Source organism: Silurus aristotelis (assembly GCF_946808225.1).
Source record: "Silurus aristotelis genome assembly, chromosome: 25".
Taxonomy (NCBI): Eukaryota; Metazoa; Chordata; class Actinopteri; order Siluriformes; family Siluridae; genus Silurus; species Silurus aristotelis.
Genome location: NC_139598.1, coordinates 3760338 through 3782529, shown reverse-complemented (window position 1 = coordinate 3782529; position 22192 = coordinate 3760338). Strand labels below are relative to the sequence as shown.

The 22192-nt window shown below is 41.8% G+C and overlaps 1 protein-coding gene across 5 annotated transcripts in view; it reads left to right on the top strand.

Moving 5' to 3' along the window:
- Nucleotides 1-22192, top strand: part of sulf1 (sulfatase 1) — a gene marked incomplete at its 3' end in the record, with an annotated part of 91734 nt that overhangs the window by 31520 nt on the left and 38022 nt on the right. For 2 of the 5 annotated variants that reach the window (XM_083530156.1, XM_083530159.1), the window contains exon 2: nucleotides 15815-16216. The exons of 1 other annotated variant lie outside the window; for it this stretch is intronic. Of the gene's footprint in view, nucleotides 1-15795; nucleotides 16217-22192 lie in introns of those variants that run through there. 2 more of the 5 variants (XM_083530155.1, XM_083530158.1) reach the window with 1 other exon arrangement.

Below are 22192 nucleotides of genomic sequence, written 5' to 3'. Positions count from 1 at the left end.
CAAGAGCATCAAAATTAAAAACAATTGAATACACCAATTTTTCTTTTTTTTTAAGGTAGAAGCTAGAAAGATTCATGATCTTAAAATGTAGGGTTGCAAAAGGGGTGAACATTTCAGGTAAAGTTCCAGATTTTGGGGGGAATTTTGGAAATATTTGAAGCTGAAAACTTATCAGGAATTTATGGGGAATTTGATAGGAATATGTGGGAATTAATTGGATATTTGAGAAAATGTATATAAACTGTATCATATGCAAAAATCATTTTGTTTGGTCATAAGCTGACATGCATGCAAACTAATACAGATTGAAAAAATTAATAATATTTTTTGACCTTGATTTAATTGTTAGTATCATTTTGTTGCACAGCAGCTCACACACAGCACAAGGAAGTTTTAAACATGAATTGATGTAATATTTTATGTAATTGAACAGTCACCAAGATGGACCTTTTTTGGTGTTTCTTTGTGTGCAGCATTCAAGAAATGATGTGTGTGATGTTATGGAGGGAGGCACAGTGCGTGTAGGGGGCGTGGCCTCAGTAACCCTGCAGTAAGTGTGTTCTGTGCAGGTGAGTGATGTATATGCAGAGAAGAAATTTAACTGAAATTGAACACAATCTGGTCGTTTTAATCACATTTTTTTAACTACATTTAATTTGCGTGTTATCGGTTAACCTGCACTAGTAAATTCCCAGTTTATTTCTGTTCATTCCTGTTAAATTAAGTTAAAAGTTTACAAACTGGTTGTTAACAAAGTAGTTCGGAGACTTTGCACTTGAGGACGTAGGACCTTCGGCTGCTCTATGACCTGTTTGGACAGTCTTTCCCTGGTGTCTAGTGTAGTCGAGACGAGTGCTTTTTTTTCTCTTCCAAATCCATTCTAAACTTCTGTTTTAGTCCTTCTGCACTGCAGAGATGGAGCAGACGAGCACTGTGTATAGGAATGTCTGCTAAAAATGTTTGCATTTGCCAAAAATTATGGGTGGGACTTGGTTGGGGGATGATACAAGGAACTCATTTCTGCCACTGATGATTATTTTTTAAATGTAAAGTCAATATACCAAACGAATGCAGGAGGCAAGCGTCTGATCTTTTACTTACACTCAGATAAGTGTAAATCCAGTATAAATCCAATCGGATAGTTTGTTTTTATTTATACGTTCCTCCCTATACATCTTTTGTTTTGGTGGACTGAAGATTTAACTCTTCAGGTCAGCAGGAGGTCAGTTGTGTATAATCTTTAGCACTGCAGTGACTAAACGGCTAACAAGAGGTATCCTGGGCGAGCTAATGATAAAGATGGTCCTCGCCAACCATTAGCAACAAGCACCACACACATGCTTGAGGAATGAGACCTTTCTAAGGTAGGAATGAAAGGTGATGTTCAAACACCATACGTCATCCGCTGATGAGCTCGTCACCTTTTGTAATAGAGGCAAGTGCTTAAAAAAAGAAACTTCCTCGTGACGTCGCTTTATCAGTGTGAGTATCAGTAATGCAGTCAGATTTGTTTTCTTTACACTGATACTAAGGTCTATATACCGTTTTCAGTCTGTGATGTTAAGGTCTTAAATGTAAAGCTTATCTTTGCATTGTCAGGCTACTTTTGAGTGTAAGGGCCCATTCACAACTCCACATAGAAGCCCAAAACAAACATTCCAGAGAAAACAGTCCCAGGCTTATAGAAGGTTAGTCTTTGCCTCAAGTCAGCTTTGCTGTAGGGTTTTTTTTTTTTTTTTTTTTGCTCTGTTTGCTTATTGTAAATCACAAGTGCTGCTCATGCCTCGAGGTCAGATTTACTTGGTCAGGTTCACTAAGGTAAGTAGGAGCTGTGTTAACAAGGTGGTGCCTATTTAAACAAGCATTTTTTTCAATCTCTTCCAATTTTGCTTAATCCGATAGAAATTTTTAATGGTTCTAGTGAGAGTTTTCACGATTCATCACGTGTCAAATTTTTATACCCTCTTGATAAATCTAGATGGTTATTGATCGATTTCAGGTTAAGTGTCCGTGTGTCATCCTTGATAGTACTTTGTCTTTTGAAACACGTGAACAAGATTACTCCGTCTGCGTACTTCCTTCACGTCCAATTCCACAACATTGTAACTGTAACTCTTCTGTTTTTATTTCACAAACCAAGTACCAGAACTTCCTCCTCTTCTCCATTATCTGCACTGGCCTCCTGTTAAATACAAGATTCTACTTCTCACTTTTAAAGCTTGGTATCGCTCTGATTTGCTTCATGTTTACATCCCAAAGCCTACTCTCAGATCTTCATCTGTTTCCCCTCTTGTACCTTCTGTTCGTTTAGTCACTATGGGGTCTTGGGCATTTAGCTGCTCCTCATCTTTGGAATTCTTTTTCACAATCTAGAGGAGAAAGTGACTGTCTGACCACTTTTAAATCATGTCTTGAAACCCATCTGTTTAGATTAGTCTAGGCGTTTTTAACGTTTTTCAGGTCAATGAAATGCAGTAAAGCATCAATCACATGGACCTAAGGGGCATTTCTGACATGCTGCCTGAGAGGCTTTGCCTTCCTTTCTGGCCATGACACTACGCTTTCCTGAGGTTTTGCTGAGATTTGTATTAAAATGCAAGTTCAAATCCTGTATTTAAGATGCTATTTATAACACGGGTTGTACAACAGAATAGATCTGTGCTGGAGCAGATAAAAATATATACTCGTTGCATTATATTGGATAGAAGGTTCTCAATGCAAAAGAAGTAGAGTAGTGATGTGTCCTGTTAAACGCTACTTTGGTTTAACCTTTACAGAATACAGGCCAAGATATTTCTTAGCCTTCGCTGCTTTTCTTGGCTCAGGGCTTTATTCTGAAGGATATTGTTTTTTAGCTTACTAAAACACAGGCACCTGCTCCACTACTGAGCTCCCTGTTATTTTCACACGACTCTAAGCTACACACCCCCCCACTCCCACAGACAAAAATTGGCCGGACCAAACTTGCAAATTATGACTGGTATGTGCCGATTTTCTCCATAGGCCCCGCGTTTTGGTGTCGACGCGGTCCAAGGCTCTCGAAGATCTCGTGTTTTTGCGACGTTAGGATTTATATCCGTGCCTCGGTTATAAAAATCTTGCTGACCTTGACGTGGCAAATCAATTCTGCTCTAAACAGCTTGTCAAGTTTCATTCCCAAAGTAGACACAGGACGTTATGAAAACAAATGAACGCATTTTAGACCCTTGACGGGAACACTGGTGGGGAGGAAATGTTTCTTTCTCAATATGCTATGTAGCAGCTTTATTCTTTGTAATCAGTCTTTCCATAAACCTTAACATGTTTGCAGTTTATTTAACTACTGATCTTGCTAGTAGCCCTACTGCATGGGGGTGGAGTGGGATGCATGTTTGCAAGACACTAAAACCCCTTTCTTTCAGTCAATTGCTAGGAGGACTTTCTCTTCTAATATTTACCATTTGCTTCTTATTATATTTGTGGCCTTTGGGCACACCTGGTGCTTGTTGTTCTCCAAGTCAAGTAGCTATGCAATGCAGAATGAATTCTGAACATGTTTTCAGTGAAATAAAGCATTTTTCTCTCAAACTGTATCACTTTCCATTCTCATGCAAACAGGGTACGTCTGATCTCTTTCTACAGGGATTCTGGGAGGTCTTAAAGTAAGGAAAAACCAAAGTTTTAGGCCTTAACAAGTCTTAAATAATCTGTTCTAGGTTTTAAATCATTTTAACCAGATCTTAAATTTGAGATGTCCATGAAACGCTGCCTCTAACACTCATTGAAATGCTCTAGCAGCACTTTAGAATTTTTTTTTTTGTTTGTTTGTTTCGGTGGTGTTTTCGTTATTCGAAACTTGGCTTGGAAAACACGAGGGCTCGGTTAAGGCCAGGTGCTTACAACGTAGTTTTGTGTGTTTTTGAGGTCATGGTACAGGTCTTGAATTTCAATCTTAACGGCGTTTAAATTGTCCTAAAAAGTCTTAAATTTGACTTTGTGAAACCTGCAGAAACCCCGTTCTAGCCATCATGCATCTCATTTGGTCAAGCAGGAGAAAGCAGATTGCAGAGGTTGGGAAAGGAAATTGAGTGGTTTCAAAGAACACCCATTATATTATTAATGCCAAACTAATTCTAGACATATTTAAATACATTTCTGGAGCAGTGAATCAAAACAAATAGATTTTGACATTCCGATACTACTCTTGACCGAAGTGGGAGCTTGAGCCGGCTGTATGGACAGCTGAGGCTTTAATCACTTGGCTAATCCTGGAGTTACTATACTGTGACCCCTGAACGTAAGGTAAGGGGTCGGTGGCACTTCCCACAGGTCCTGTGATGCACTGGGGCAATAGGGTTGTCCCATTATGTGGAGTGCGACTAACCACAGCACTTTAAGTAGGAATCCAAAGTGCTGCCACCACAATGCGAGTAAACACACAGCTTAACTATCTGCATACTCGCAAGACGGCATGTGATTCTATTTATAGCCCTATTAATGATCATTAAGCTGTTGTCCAGATGTTCTGCTCGGCGAAGTTTCATGTCTAGCAGGATTGAGTCAACCAGCTCGGCTTGGGTGCGGCGGTGCAAGCGTTCGAATTCCATGCGTGTTATAAAATGATTTCAAGTGCATTGGTGGAAGTGTGTCCCTGCTCACAAGCTTCATTTATGCTTTGGCATAAATCTGCATAAATGGCGATCTGAACATTAGTAAGGACCTCGTCCAGTCGGACCACAGCAAACATTCAGTAAAAAGCAGACACTCGTAGTAGGGAAGATGCAGGTCTGTGGTCTTGCTAGTGCATGCTGACGGGACTGTCAGTCCTTCGAATACAAGAGGATTTATTTCACCACATTGCTACTGCTGTAGGAGGCAAGAAATGAGAGAAGTGTGTTGAACCTGTCCTCCTGCTGTTGCTGTATGGACTTGGCAGTGTGGTGATATGTGGCCAGCTGGCCTTGCTTTTGGTTTTAGTGGTGGGAGAGGAATGGCTCCTCTGAGGATATGCACGCTTTCGCTCCAAAAGAGAGTGGCTAGCAAAGATTGGAGAACCCAACGTATTAGCTGGGTGGTCTCGCAGCTCCATGCTCTGCCTCAAACGTCTTTTTCCCCGCTTTGATTCCGCGTCTTACTAATGGAGCTGGTTTTCGTAGTGGCACGCCGAGGTTATTCCCCTTCACGATGCAAGGGTTTTAGCGAGATCTATTCAGCTGGAAGGATTTGAAACCAGACGGGTCCAGAAAGTGTGGCATGGCAGGGGAGGTTTTGGAAAACATTTGGCAAAACGACAGTCGAGCAACCAGCTGATGCAAACCAGACAAAGGTATAAGGGGTATAGAAAAAAGAATTAGGTAAGAAAAATAGACACTCAAGCCCATTTGTTGAAAACTGGATGTTTAAATAAATTATTTTGGGGGAAAGTGTCATTCTTTGTCCTGTTGTGACTCTCCTATTCTCTCATATTTCTTCAAGAATGTCAAAGGTATCGGTAAGACAATTCACCAATGTCTGTCTCTCGCAGAGTTTATAATTTCAGCTCTGTCTCCAGTATAGATCTCATTAATCTTCTGTAAACTAAGCAAGTTTTCTAGATTTAGCTGAACCCTCAACAAAGGTTCAGCAGCAGCATTAGGAAACTTTTGTGCATTAGTGTCAAACAGTTTATCCAGGCTTTAGCGTTTTCTTAAGTATTACGGTAAAATTGCTTTAACGGTTTGCCGGTGGAAACAAAGAAGGCCTCCCTTGTGTTTTTGCTAGCTTCGGGATTTATCGTGTCTGGAATTTTGTCAGAATGCGATGTTTGTATTTTCTTTTTAATTGCAAGGATGAAAAATAATACAGAAAGATGTTTAACAGGATGGAGTCGCTTTCCATCTGCAGTTCCTGTGCCTTATGGAAATGCTCTGGTCCATGAAGTCATGTATATAGTGGAGAGAATTCTGCCATCTCTAGTCGTTAACAAACAGGATATGAGATACGAATGATTCATTGGTGCAGTATTCCAGGATTAATCAGGCCTAAAACATGACTCTCATAAATCTTCTCTTTCCCCGATGCAATAAGCAAAGATGGCACAAACACTTTTGTTTATAAAGGGCTGGAAAATCTGACAAATGATGCAGCCTGCACTTGAACCTTCATCAGATGTAGTTTCCAGTGGTGAACAATAATAATAATGTAAATGGAAGTTTTAGACAATTATTAGACTTAAGCAGCTTTTTCACGTATCTGTAGGTTACTGAAGTATTTCCATTTGATAAGACTTTTTACTTTTATTTCAATACATTTTAAATATTGTTTTGATTGGCGCTTGGTGATATCTACTTATCACCAACATATAAAGCTGTAAAGCTGTAGCCTCATCAATGGTCCACTTTTTTCTAATGACTTAATTGCCACGAGCCTGCATGTCTGAACAATTTTGGTGCCTGTGCTATTCATAATCGCCTAATGCTCAAGATAAGCCACAATTGGGTGGATGCTCAGAATTCCTGGGTTTCTGTATACCCCGTGGACTTGCTCATGAGTGTTTAGTACAGCAAAACAGGACAAAGATTTGTGTCATAGCCTGAGTCGACCCAGACCTCAGTCAGTAATGCAGATTTGTAGATCTGTCTCTAGATGCCCTTAGGCACCTTGTCGTAACATGTCCAATCTGATCTGCGCCTCCTCAAAGACTACGGGAGATGGTTGGTAAAGATCGCACCAGCTGAATGATACTCATTGATATACAGTAAAGAGAACCGGGCTTGTAGAAGAAAGGAACAGACGTTAATTCCCTTTGTGTCCACCACTGCAACGAATTAGGAATCGAAATGGCTTGGAAACATGGGGCCAGTACAACAACAGCCATTTATTCGACTATCTTCCGTATTTGCTAACTGCAATTTGTGCTTCCATTCCGTGCCGAGCATTTACGCGAGGCGGCTTGATCTTTGCTCGAAAGAGAATGTGGTATTCATTGGAAACGCTTGTTAATTAGCCCAGTAAAATGTACCCGATGCTGGAACTGAGTGCTTTCGGTGCAGCGCAGTGGGGAGAGGGTATCTAACCCTCTGCTCATACATATGCAAGTACATCTTGAAAAAGAAGTTTGGCTGAATGTCAGGGAGCACTACAAAAGATTGGAGCTTGACAAGAGCCGGAGCTCGTTGCCAGCCCGGAGGGTTACGGAGTGGAACGGAGGGGCTCAGCCTTGTTTACTAAGATCTAAAGCAGGCCACTCTGTTTGCATTTTATTCACTAAACCATCTGAAAGGTACATAGAAATCGCTCAATTTTTTTTTCCCACTTTGAACATTCTTGCTCCTTTCTCTTTTGACAGAAGAATACAACAGATATGCACGAGACACAAGAATATGGACTAATTGGATTAATAGAGTTTTGTTCCAGTGATTCAGGCTGTGTGGGCTTAGACTTCTCCCTGGAGATCTACTAGCAAATCTCTTCTTTGGCGAAACATCAGCAGGATTCTTTTGTTTGTTTCCCCTCTTTTCCACGTTGCTGGATGTGGAACAGGACACCTTAACTTGCTATAATGTGGATTGCTGATGCAGCTTCTGACTTCTGTGTAAAAAATGAATAAATAAAGCATTATGGTTGTTCCAATGGAGCCAGAAAAGAGAAACACACATCCTGAATGCAGCATATTTCTTAGATCCTTGTATGGAGCATAGCAGGCTGGACAAAGGCGGGGGGGGGGGGGGGGTAATAGGGGTTGATGGCAGTATAGGATCCCAAGGTCTCTTTCCATACAGGACTTTCTTTCTATTGCTCTTTAAAGCTTTGTCAGGCCATCCTCTTTTCTCCTTTTCTGCCATTGTTTACTACCTTTGTTTATTCGAAAGCCCAGTTAGCATGAAGGTGTCAGAAAAGTAGTTCCTCTGTCTTTACAGGATATGCCGGGTTAACTACTCGCCCAAAAACAATATCCCGTACAGAAAGGTCGTGGCTTCTTTCTCCTAAACTATTGAGTTAAGAATAGGGGTGATTAAAAAATAAATAAAAATGAATACATTTTAAAAAAGAAGCGTTCCAATGTATTTTATGGACAAAACTACGTTCTACCAGTCACAAATTAAAAGTGCCCATTGTGCCCCCCCGGGGCACCCTTCAGATCCCGAGCATGGTGGTATTGCTGGAATTTGCACCTGTTGGGAGAACTGTGTGATCTTTCTCAGCCTTCTCGACCATGACTGCTCTACAGCTCTATTGGCATTCCGCAATAAAATGTGATCTGAGAGATCAGCTGGGCATCTCGGAAGTCTATTTCTAGACACCTTTTTCTGCCTTAAAATACCTCCCATGTCTGATATCTGACGTCTAATGTAGTCGTAAAGATTCAAATCTAAATGACGTAATCCATGAAATACCACAGTTCTGTTTTTTCGACTGGTCAGAAGGTGTTGAATTTTTATTACTCCATTTCTGACATCCCTGGTTTTTGGTGCCAGGTTTATATTTGAGACTCAGTCAGGGGCTTGTGTGGGTGATTTTACAAATAAAAAGATTATTTTTTTTTTGGCTAAATATACAGCGGTAAGGTAATGGTCCTTTCTGTGCATAGCTCTGGAAATAATGTGCTACACAAAGTTTTTGTCGTTGAGAAAGTTACAATCGTGGGACCGTGTTGATTATTTTTAATTGTTTTTGAACTGATCATGATTTGAAGAAGATTAAATGACCATTATTTTTTAACAGTCTAAAATCAACACGGTAGCTCTGACGTTTTTGCTGTTTATTTTGGCTAATTAATCATTTACCAGGGTTTCTGCAGTTATAAAATGTCTTAAAAAAAATTTTAATCTACATTTTAGGTTTAAAGACTTACATTTGCTGTTCTAGATCTTCAATATTTTTAAGCGGTTTAAATTTTCATGTCCATGTAATTCTACTGGTAACGCTCGATAACATGCTCATGCAGCACTTTTGATAGTTTTTTTCTTTGGTGTTGTAATACTTTCTTTTTCTCGTCCAAATATAATTCGCTGTATTACGACTATAAATGAGACCAACAGCAATCAGCTTTCGGTTTTTGACGCAAATGTCTCGGATTGTAAGACAGACGTAAAACAGATTTTATTTTTCAGCTATGTGAAGGAGTCCCTTTAAAAAAAAAAGATTGTTAATGATTTGTATGGTGTGGAAGTGGAGCATTGTGGTGGGAGGGCAGAGTCATCCATCGCCATATAACAGAGGTAACTTTTTTGGCTACCAGTTTAGTGTCGGTCTGCTCGGCGTCCATCTTCACCTGGTCTCCGCGCTGCACACCGGAAAGTCACGTGACCACAGACGCCACATGTGCACTGCCTTAACTGGTAAATTTATTTTTTTTTGTTAGCGGGTCGGAAAGTCTGCAAACTGTTCTCAAATTTCTTAGATAGTATGCGTCCACACATGCGCTTATTTATTTCATAAAATCGCAATGTTTGCAATTATATAATCGCACGAGCTCGCATCACGATTGCGATACAGTTAATCGTGCATCACTACTCAATACACAGGTTTGTACTGTCCAAAAAAATTTTGGGCTTCTTTCAAACCACAAAGGGTTAAAAGGGATTAAAGGAAAAATGGTGTGCATCACTCTGACTCTGTCGTTCTAATCGGATTGCTTTTGTCTGTAAGTAAAAGTACTCACACTAGAGTCCTTAACTGCAGCACAGCAGCTGCCGTCGTTCATATCCACAAGTGTGCGAGTGGTCCAGACTCGATCTCTTGTAACACCGGGGCCATAATGCCCTTTTTTTTCCCCTACTGCTCTCTTCATAAACAGCTCCAGGTGCGAGCATTCAGGAAGGAGGGATGAACGGGGACCACTCGGCTCTCTTTACCTAGTCTGAGTATCTGCATTTCCATGCTTCCTTCGGCGAAAGGGTGTGCTTATAAACGCTATTAATAACTGGTGGAGCCGATAAAGACGGAGTACTCCTGCCATTGTTGTTTAGTCAGTTGCTTGATGATAATTATTTCCTTGAAGAGAGAAGGAGAGCGCGGGTGCCAGATTAAAGCATTTCCCACCCCTCGCGCCAATCACGACTTGCTAGCTTCATGCTGCTTTCACTGCTGGAGAAGCCCAAAATTACCCATTTAAAATAAGCCGCAGCCAATCAGGCCTCTTCTCCTCCCGGGTTCCGCTTCAAAACTGAAGTGTTTGCGTGCAGAAGGGCCGCGTGTGTCTGCGAGTTTACTGCGCATTCGCTTTAATCAAACTTTTATTTCAACTGGCAGGGTGCACCAGGCCACGTTCTCATTCGAATCCTTTTACTGCACGAGAAACGCCACAACTTGAGCAGTATTAATGGCTGCCACTTTTGCTCTGACCTTCTCATGCCCTTTTCAATATGTAGGGTTTTTTTGTACATCACAGATGTTTTATCTCTTCAATCCATGTTTGGATCATCTTGGTGATCCACTTTAATTTTTCCTTGACCTACAGCGCCCCTCTTTTTTGTATCTAGATTACGCTTCAACACTATACACCAGAACTGAATCTGCGGCCTCGCTGGCCTGATGTCGGCATGCTTTAAAGGATTATATTCATCCAGGCATTTGGGATGTCGTCGAGCCAAGAGGGCCTCTGTGCTTCGGGATTTAGCCTTTCTGCCTTGTTCTTGCCGTTCATTCGAGGGTCTGAGAGGATTAGAAGTGTGCTTCCGGCCACACCGCATTGTTCCTCCAGGAGAAAATGGAGGGCCTTTCAATGGTCTGAGGGGTTAATATGGTGACCCAGCAGGTGTGGCCGGAAACCGGGGAAAAAAAAAAATTCATTTATAAGAAAAAAAAGGGGGAGCAGATAAACGCATTCTTATAGTGCACACGAGCAAGCTTTAATGGTCCACTGGTTAATCCAAACGTGAATACATTGACCAGCTTGCTTTACATCTAGTGGTTTTCTGATCCTGTAAGGCTCAAGTCATGTTATAATGGGTTAATGAGCAAATCGTATATATACACAATAATGGAAAAACTGCAAACTATTGCAATGTATTGCATTCTCCTAGAATGTTTGCTTAGTATGTTTGACACGTTTGAAATTAGACATGCTTTTAGGGGTGTGTGTGTGTGTGTGTGTGTGTGTGTGTGTGTGTGTGTGTGTGTGTGTGTGTGTGTGTGTGTGTGTGTGAGGGAGAACGAGTAAGACTTACTCTCGAGATTGTGCCGACCAGTCCCAAGCAACCCCTTAACCTCGAACACAAAGGTTTACGGTTACAGCAGAGCAAGAGAGAGCTTTTAACATCATGGGCAATTTGGCCCTGAGTTCCTTGATCTTTACTCTTGCTGTCTTTCAGCCACAAAATACCCAAATGACTTTGTGCCGCCGTCGTGGTTTAGTTTCTTTCGAGCGAGTGCTTCCTCTCCTAATGCCAGTACCCTATTAAGGCACAGCGTTTTTTTCAAAAGTGCCCCTATTTTCTCGATTTATTTTTATTGCACTCCAGTCAGAAAGTAGTCTTTCACAATGATCAAAGGGACCCCCTTTACTCTTCTGGGTCATCCTTAACCACAAAACTGCTTAAAACTCTGCAGCCATGTTTTTCCACTTTGAGGTTCGAATCGGATTCGTCTCAGGTGGAGGCATGCAAAACTCAATCGCTTGTCATACAGGTTACAAACGTTTTTAAAGCCTTAAAGCAAGAACGTTGCCTCAGGCTTCACATTAGCACTTGCAAAAATGTTAGTTTGGGGGTTGGAAAAAAGTGGAATGAAAATGGAGGTAAGAAAGGAATTCATGGGGGAGAAGGAAACATGGTTGTTTTAAAAAAAAAAATATATATATATATATATATATATATATATATATATATATATATATATATATATATATATATATATATATATATTCAAAATAAAGTATTACTCCTGTAAAAGTTGAGGATTGTTTGACCTCTTATGCCCCGTCTTTCTCTGTGAGTCATCTAGTCTTTTTCCTCTTGCAGAAAGCCTCAAGTTGTCTCCCTCTGTCTGTTATTTAATTGAGCACCGAACGTGCATCCAGAGATCAGGTTCAGACTTTTGAACTTCCCATTAAATGCCACATGTGTCTCTCTGCACGAACAGGATCTCTCTCAAATAAACTCTAGAACTGCTAGATTTTATTTACTCGGTTTGTACATGGTTTGTTTATCAGGCAACATGGAACTTTCTACCCTTTTGGACTCCTGGATAGTAAGCCTTTCTGCATGCCATCGTTCATTGTTTTTGGCTTCTTAATGCATGCAAGGTGCTCATGTGGGTGGTGACAACAACTTGAACTCCCCATTTTGGGCATTCAACCTTCTTCATCTTTACGTCCAGACAATTGCCCCCTTCCCCTTCAGCAAAAAAAAAAAAGGTTTTGTCTAAGGTAAAGATTGAGATTGCAGTGGTGTTCTTGTAATTGAAAGGCCCTTATAACCAACCTGATGAACATCAGTGATAAGTGAAGGCCATACAGGGCATATTGCCGATTCACAGGAAATGACTACTTTTTGTTTTCAGTTTTAACATCAGGGACTGCTGGAACCAACACAGTTATTCAAAAAGGAAGAATGCAGCTAAGAATGTATAATTCATACGGCAAGTAATTGATTCTTTGCCATACAGGATGTTTCTTGTCTGACTTGTCATCGGGAATATATCCCATATCCCCCAAAGATGATTAGATTTCAGCTGTAATGTTGATAGAACTTGACGCATTCTTTCACATCCATCGCCTGTTCAATTAGTTTTCATGTTTGTGGGAAGTGACTCTATTGATCTTCATACGACTTGATGGCTTGTGTGTAGTTCTTTGATGGGATTAATCAGAAGAATGTAACGATCGGAACATCACGACCTCCCCTCCCGTAAGTTAATGTTGGATCGGAATCATGAGTCTTTGCATCTCGACATCTGCAAGTCTGTAGATATTTTTTAATTCATCACATGTTAGTTTCCAGTTATAAGCAGGCAGCTTTTGCTAGCGTCTGTGTTTTCAGCTGTCATGCTGCATAGAAGCGTTTCAGGGCTGAGACGCAACGCACCGTAAACCCTATACGTAACCTTCAGTCCACCCCCACAGTTTCAGCTGTTTGTGTCGGGGCGGGGGAGTTGAAAAGAAGCCCCCATGACCTCCGATCCTAAGATGGGAACCCAGCAGGATATTCCTATTTATATTTCATATAGGCTAGCTAAGCGCTAATGTGGCGTGTAAGCTTAACCGTCGCATCCATATTGTCTGTAGCTAAATCGGTGTGCTGGAGGATTTATCCGGTACGAGATCAAACAGGATGCAATTTATGGCGTTCGACATCTGGCTTTCAGATGTAACCTTGCGGTTTACACTATTAATCTAATAAGTAAATTCCCGGACTGCGAAAGGACCACTATTGGGAAGACCTGTAACCTTGCTCCTAGTGTGTCTGGGTTGGGCAGGGGGACACAATGGAGTCCCAATTTTCAACCATTTATGTTCTGTCCCTTGCACTGTCTCCGCAGTGACACCCTCCAGATCTCATTCAAGCATAATGAATGAGAGTAATGAACCGAACAACCCTCTCAAGGTCCTTGCTGCACCTGCAACCCTCAGTCGAGGAGGAGAGTCTCTTGCAGGGTTAACTCTTGCCGGGATTGTTCACTCTATACCTCAGCCTTGTGTGTGTGTCTCTCTTCAATGACCTCCTGCAGGGACTTTAGGCTGTCCATAGACGGGATGAGTTCAAAGTGTCCACCCTTCTGTTTTACTAGGCTTTCTCTGCATTTGAAAGACTCTCTATAGCAGCAGCATTCAGCCTCTTATTGCATCGAGTTCCCAGGCTTGACTTAGTCTTTGGTTCTCATCAAGATTCCAGTAAGTAGTTTGCATTCCATAGCAGAGTTTTAAATACTGCGAAAAGCATGGTGAAGAATTCGTCCACGGATGAAACTGCTGCATGTGAGGTGGTCACTATTATCCCTGCCATCCTGAATGAAGGCCACTGAGCTGTTGGCCTCTGTCCTTTCACAAAAAAGTTTAGGGTCCCTTGGTGTGTGTGTGTGGGGAGGGTTTGGTGGCTTGTTTGAGGTTTAAGGTAGTCAAGTGGGAGTTTGAGAAGGACTGGGGTGTATCAAGGGATTACCCTTTGTAAATTTGCTTAACCCAATATGGGCTCTTTGCTTCCTCTTTTAGCTAAACTAAGAGCAGGGAGGTTCACATGTCCAAATGAAAATGGCTTTAATATCCTGCACAGGCGTACGAGAATTAGTTTAGACATGCTTACCTAGAACACATGATGGATGCATTTGTCTTCTGCGTCATGTCTCCTAGATGAAACTCTGTTCGATTACATGGAAGGAAAATGTGTTCAGGGGCATCAGACCCACGTCTCAAGCTTTTAAACCGTTAGCAAGAGGTTGAATGATGTTCTAAGTCATGTTTTGCCATCTGGTGGCTCCCAGCCTGCCTAGCTCTTAATCAATGCAGAATAAGCCAGATTGAACATATTAGTGGAGGATGAAATGCGCAACTAGTCACTAAAATTAGCAGACAAAAGGAGCACTAAAAGAGCTTCAGCTTCCTTTACAAATGATTATGTTTGGTTTTGCCCACTGAAAGGATTGTGGTCTGTGAAGATTGATTAGTGTGTGTGTGTGTGTGTGTGTGTCACAGGGGTCCTACCAGACTGAAACTAATACCAGGGCAACAGGTGTGAATGCGGCTTTACAGAATGCTAATAGGTCACTTAGCAGCCTTTGTTTGCGTTTCCTCACTCCTGATGAACTTACTCGGATGTCGAGTCCGCGCTGGAAAGCGGATTGGAGCCACGTACGGCCTTTGAGGTTTCAAAGCTTCCAAATCACAGCTTTTACACGAGATTAGAAGGAGTACCTGGTTGCTAATGTTGCATGTTAACATGGACACGAATAAACCATAATCCATTATAGAAACTGCTGCTTTTTCTCAGAGTTCTGCACTGTCTAACAAGGGTTCTTGTGGGTTCTTGTCATGATTGATGGGTAAATAGAGTCATTAAAGCACTGTGAAAGGGAAAGCCTCTGATGTGGCACATTACATAGAGTCTTTAAGGGTTTTCCCTATGGGACAAATCAAAGAACCTTAAAATTAAAATTGATCATGAAAATCTATCATGCCTTTTTTTTTCCTCTTCTAATCTTTTGCGTTTAAACAAGTATTTGGGAGCGAAGTGTATTATAACTTTCCGATCAACTTGTTACTGAGTAACAGTATGTTAGTTACCTCAGAAAAACTCCTCATGACTGAGTTTATTGCGATACTGACATGACATCATCAAATCTAATGGATGGAATGTCTGTGCAGCTGAAAAGCATTTAATAGCAAGTTTCTTGCAGCAGGAAGTTTAGTTTTGATTTGCAAACAGCAAAGATTAACCCGAATTTGTATGCGTTTAGCAAGCAATTTGCATTCTATAGTCAAAAAGACTAGAATTGATTTTTCCAGCAAGTCCTTACTGTTTGGTGTTTTCACGCTGATGGATTGTGAAAGCCAGGAATGTTGCCTGTGGTAAAGATTTATCACACCTAGGTGTGAGTGGTTCCAGAGTTCCAGAGACTATTTTAGTGTCCTGGCTCCTACTTGCACCTTGATTCCTGTGTTTGCTCTGTATTTCAGTGTGTGTTTAAGAACATAGAAGTCCAGATTTTCAGTTTGGAGTGTATAGTTGGTCATACTTGGTCCGAAGGCCCCCCTCCTCCCCTACCCTCCCCTTATACACACCTCTCCACCTCTCCCTCCCTTTTGCCTTCCCTCACTCTCTTTCTTGCATACTCACACACTTTTACCCTCCACCCATCAACCCACCCCCTCTCTCTTTTCCTCTCTCCTTCTTTTTCTCTGTCTCTCTGTAATTCTCAGGTTACGGTGGCCAGAGTTTGCAGACATCTCTCTTCCATACACCCAACCCCACCACATCCCACCCCAACACCCTACCCCTCTTTTTTTTTTTCTCGCCCCCCCTCTGCCTTGTGTCCTTGTCCCTGCCTACAGCCTGGGAAGAGCCACCCAGCGACCTCTCTGATTGGACCCGCTGGTTTGTCTCGATGCGGCTCGAGCGGTGTGAGCCGGAGGACGTGTTTCAACAGATGGTTAGGGTTTGGTGTGTGTCATCACATCGAAGAAAGGATTAGAGGAGGAAGGTTGTCCTCCAGGAGCTGTGTGGTCCCCACTTACAGCAGCGCAGCTTCAGACAGAGAGAGAGAGTGAGCGAGAGCAAAGTGAGGACGGCGAACGAGACTTTCTTCCGCTCTTGCATGTCAGGTACTTGGGCTCTCTTGTTTTATTTTGTTTCTCCTTTTCTTGATTAACAGCTGATGTTATGTCTTGGATTTTTGTCTTTTTGTTGGTTGGCTGTTTGTTTTTTTTTGTTTAAAAAAAAAATAAAAAAATCTATCAATCCTGCCAGATTTCCATATAACGCTTTAATTGAAAAAGAATTGTTAAATAAAATTATGTCTTAGATCAGTTCTCCAACTTCAGCACTACTTAACCAAATTCCAAATGGTCGGGACAGAACGAATCCTGCACATCAGTCATTTCCAAATCGTCGTCTTTAAAAAAACAACAACAAAAAAAAAGAATGTGAAGAAGCTTCCGGACTGACTGTCAAAGCGGAGACATGCACTTGAGAAAGGAGGAGGGGGGACAGCATAAGGAATTCGTGACTCGCTTCAGTTATTTAGCTCCATTGAGTCACAGAGAGAGTGAGAGAGTCGAGCATGAAGCAAGGGTACGCGGCGGCGAGCGCTATTTATGCGTGTCGCCGTGGGCCATGTGTAGGAGCGTAATGAAAACAGGCAGGTGCCCGGAATAAAGGCATAAAAGCGTAAATCACCGGTGGACGACTTCAAGTTTATGGAGTCATAATCAGGCGTGCATGTGTCTTTCTGTCATACGTAAACTCTGAGCGCTAAATGCAGCTGACAAAACCACAAGCTTAAGGTCAGCGAGTTCAGCATGAGTCAATTCATTACTAATGATCAGCGTGGCACGGCAAGAGGATGTGAATTTAGTAGCTGCTAAGTTTATGGCTGTTACCTAAAAACGACTAGAGTCAGATTTTTTTTTTTGTTTGTTTTTGTTTATTTATGACCAGAAATTTGCCTCATATTTTGTTCAAATGTTAAATTTTTTTTAAGGCTCTCATCTGAATTACTGCTATTTACCACATTTGCTGATGCCATTGAGTAAAAATGATAACCAGAGCAAGACATGAATGTGGTTTATTTCTTTCTTTTGAATCTTTACTTTTTTATCTGTGCTCAGCCAGATGATATAAAATAAATCATAATCCGTGCCAGCTGTTCAGATCACTCCATAATGCACCCCCCCCCACACACACACACACACACACACCCATCAGGTCCCCTTGATAGATGTCCATTAGCAATCCGTGCGTCATCAAATCTCGTTTATTTGAGCTGCGTCTTCGATACCGTAATCCCTGAGATACAAGATACCACCACCGTGTTTTTTTTTTTTTTTTTTCCGCACTGATCCTTAAACAGTGCATGCAGCTGTTGCAGATCATATGTGATTCCTAGGAAGGCTGCGCCAACGCAAATATTAGTCCTGCAGCCTTTTTTGCTGTGCACGAAAGTTCGGATCGGGATCGGACGTGTATAAGGTGCAAGCGTGCATCCTGCGTTCCGATAGTCGGCTCACAAGCAAAACCTTTATATTGTGAGCACGCATTTTTTTCTTCTCTCGCTAGTTCTTTTTTTATTCATGAACTCAAGCCTTTGTGTCGTATTCCCACCTCCTTTTTTTTTATTCTCCTGGGGAAGGCAAGGCGGCTGTTTGCCCACCGCTCCACTGCGCATAAGTAGTGCCGCAAAAGTGTTCCGTCAAACCCAATCCCCTCGTGCCAGATGCTGAACATCTGCGCCGCTGTCACTGTCTGCCACTCGGAGCTGCCGTTTTATTTATCCAAGGTTACCCTTAAGAGCTCCTCTAGGTGACTGGTTGATTCGAAGTGACTCTTACTACAGACCTGAGTGCGATGGAGTTCAGCTGAATCTTATTTAGTGCTTTATTTTAATGCAAATTGTCACTTTACCAGATTCCGTGTAGTCTTTCTTTAGGGCTCGTAACAGTTTTTCCCCCCATTGCGTGTGTTTGTGTTAAACATGGAAATTATTTAAAAGCTTTATTTATTTTTTTGCTCAATAGCCCCTGATAGGATTTGCTCAAAACTGTCCATGTGACAGAATGCGACACTAAAGTGGCGTCTTCAATTTATTACATTTTTGAGATTTCGTTTAGCCAAATCAAGAACAGCGCACTTTTAAGAACGTGGGGAAAAATCTATCGACCCCTTCAAGGTTATTTGTTTTGTCCCTCACTCAACTCTTGAAAGAATTTGAGGCATTGGTTTAGTTTGAATCAAATTAAGAAATATTTTTGCTTGCTTTTTAAATTTTTCTTGACACGGTCAAGCTATAAAACAAGATATTTTTATTTCCTTTAGCACAAAAAAATAGCCACACAGGATTCTTTAGCAATGGCCAATTACACCCCCACCCCCCCATCTTTCCTTCTATGTACAACCAAACCGACTGGTGAAGCCTGTAAGTAACTCGACGACTCGTCAAGTTTTTGGGTTTTAAATGTTGGATCATATTTGATTCGTGCACCTCTTTTGTTTAGAGAATCTCTATAAAACCTTATGGAAAAAGGTCCCTCAGGCATCCCGAACCTAGTTAAAAAAAACTTCCTGCTTTGATCGTTTGACGTTTTTTTTTTGTTTTGTGAGGACGTTGATGAGGCAGGGAGCGGGCGCTGATCTGACAGAGGAAATCACGCTGCTCTCTCGAGTGGCTGTTTATCTCTGCACTTAATAACAGCATCCCGCAGGAAGCCACGGTTTGAAGAGGAGGACCGTGAACTGTAATTGTAAGCACACAGCTTTTTTTTTTTTTTTTTGTATGTCATTAATTCTTACTAAACTGGGGGGTTGTTATTTCATGGACCATGATGTTCATTCGTTGAAAGTTTTTGGAACGGAAGGAACTAGGAAACGATGTCCGAATAAACAGATTTTGTCCAGGAAATCAATTTGAAGGTTTAAGGGGAAAGTGATCTGCAGCAGCCAATGGGATGCACAGATTCTAGGTGGAAGTGCGAGTAGAACTTCAGCGGTGAGCATGTTCTTCCCGACCGCCTCACCTCCGTCGCACATTAATCCGACAATCTGGTTTAGATTTAAAAAGAGAAAAAAAAGAGCTCCACATGCAATTAAGTGGCCGTCAGGACGGATCGGAACAAGGGCCATTCAAAAGGTAACCCAGCCGGGGAGCTGGCGCTTTCATCCCGCGCTCCTCTTAATAGAAGATAATGGAGAACGATTTGAGGTGGGGGGAAGGATAGGCAAACTCTGAGCTTTTCTATTAAAACACGGCTTGGGGTCCTTTTTTCTCTCCCCCTGTTGTACTTCACACATAAAGGCGAGAGGGGTCTGGTGCTTCGGACCAGAATTCTGTTTGATCAATCCTGTTGTACACGTCTACATTGGACATGCAACTTAAAACCCCAAGACTGGTTTTAAAGATTCTTGCAAGTGAATAAACAAAGTTCAAGCATGCATTTGTGCCCACTTCTTGACTGACTGACTCCATACACTAGGTGGCGGTACACATTTTAAACCGTAACTTGCTTTTCATCGGTAATCTCTGAGAGCATCAAATTATTTTATTTCAACTTTTAGACAGTACGGAATAGAGATGGACAAAAAAATGTACATAGTTTTTTCGTTTTGTTACAATTGCATCCAATCAGCACCTCGACTGAGCTTCACCTAGCCTAATTTATTTACCTGGTTAGCTTAGTTAGCGAGATGTTAGTTCAAGCTCCCTTGAGTGAACACCATTTCGCACCCAGACTGAGCAAAAGTACGAGGGGGGGCACCCATGAAGGTTTCCTTTTGATAGTTAAACGAACTGCCGCAGGGAAACTGAGCCGAGAGCCGAGTTTTCAGCCAAGTTTTGGGATCGGCGGTATTTATGCATGGCATGCTTAGCAGACTTGGCTTTCCACATCTCATGTTTGCTCTTCTGGCACCGAAACAATAAATGTGCACGGACGTTAGGCTGCGTGGCCCTTTCGAATAAATCATATGATTGAACAGATCATACACCTCACCCAGGAGTTGGAGAGGAGCTTCGGAACGCAGGTGCCAGAAAGCCTTTTTGTAGACGCGGCGAGCTAATAGAATTACAAATGGTGCTATTGCAAACGTCGAGGAAAAGCCTCGCAAGTTCATACTGCTTGTGGTGGAAAGAAGGGCCAAACTCGAAGGCGCAAATTATAGGCTCCGTCTCAGTCTTTCTCGCCCCGTCGTTCCCTTTTTTCTCTTTTTGACTCGCTCTCTTTATTTTTCTTTTTTTCCCCCACTTTCTAGGTCTTTGTTTGTACACGTGAGGATACAGAAACAGGTCGAAAATCATACTCATTTTAACGACCACCATCTCTGCCGTCACGCATATCAGTAGTAGTAATGGTAATAGTAGCTCGGACTTGTGACAGATGAGCTCTGGGACGGCGGTTCTCCCAGTCCAGGTCTTTCTCTCACAATTTCCCACGACTCCTGTCTGCACACGTTCTACATTCTGGGAGTGCAGTGTTATGCAGAAGCTCCACGGCTGGAGGCTGCTGACAGACTTTTCACCCCTCCTCACCCGGGGCGCTGAGTGGAATTCCTGAAAGCTCCGCAATGCCCCAGAGAATTTTGTAGGGTGGTAGTAGTGTGCGTGTGGGTGTTTTTCACTTTTCAATGCTGTTGAGCCGTAATGTGTTAAGTCAACATGTATGGAAAAAGTGGGCTGATGGTTCCGCTCCAAAAAACGCCACTAATGCGTTTCACTGCATCGGAGACCACTTTAGCGCTGGGACACTCTCTTTAAAGGAAGGTATAGCTTCTCGTTTATGACACACAGACTTTATGTAATTTGTCGTCGGATGAAATCACCACGGTTTAAAAGTGGAACCAGGTGGAAAGTTTAAATCGTAGTTCTAAGCGTAATGAAGTTAGGTCAATAAACAGAGTAAAGTACAGGGACTACAGGCAGCAAAATTATAGCGGGTTTCTCTGTTTTTAACCACGTTCTATTATACGTTTTTCGCCGAAGACTTGCTGGCAGTCTCCAGTGGTCAGACCTGGTGTCTGTCTTGTATATATTTGCCGTTTTAAGCCCAATTCAATTACGCCAACCTCATTACAGTAGCACTCGTAGTCCGTTTTCCTTTCATAAACATGCGGTTTTGGCGTTATTATTCCAAACTTCTCCGCAATCATTCAATCGAGTCAAAAAGCTCCCAAAGTCTCGATAACGTTAACCGCTTAGACAAGCGTGATGTGTTAACACAGCCTTGCAATTCCTGAACAAGTGGCCTGGGAGGCATGTTCATTAATCATTAATGGGTCTGCACGGGTCATTATGTGTGTAAACCTCCTCGGCGGAGTCGTCGTGCCCAGCTACGGGCGTGAGTAATGAGCCTGTGAGGCACGACAAAGTTCTGGAGATGTAAATGACTAGATTTTTAGTTCTACCTAAAGTATTGTGCCTTTTATATATATATATTTTTTTTTAAGTTTTTCCCATGTTACTTGAACCATTATGAAATATAAGGATTATTGAAGTGGCAAAGTTGCTTCAGCTCAAACTCCAACCTTCAACTGAAAGCCCAGACAGTCATGGTTTATTTATGAAGAACAATTACGCGGGTGGAAACTGCTGTTTGATATCATCATCTTTGCGGCACGTCAAAGTCTCGTTGGACGCTTTTGACCCCAAAAAAAGACACCACAATGTGTAAAAAGTCTTCATTCGCCAGCGGTAGCGGGTAACTTTCAGAGCTGCGCAAGGAAACTAAAGTAGTGGTGGAATATTTGATGAGATTAGATGTTACTTTACATCGACATCTGGACCGAAATGTCATGTTTATGCTCAACTGTCTATATTTTCCTCAATGATTTATCTGTCGCGCACCGAGTTGGAACCGTTTGTCGGGTAAAATCTCTTTCGAGGGGAAAATATTCGGGACAAGAAAACTGTGTATTTATTATTATAACTTTTTATCCACCCAAACTGCCCCATAAATGATTTCTACTCTGCCTGTTATTCTGTAATTTGTCATACGCTTTTGATCAAAGGCCTTAAATCTTTTGACCAAGACCCTCTGCTGGTTTCATTGATTTTCCCTGCTTTATTCTTTCAGGATCTGTTTTTCTTATGCTTT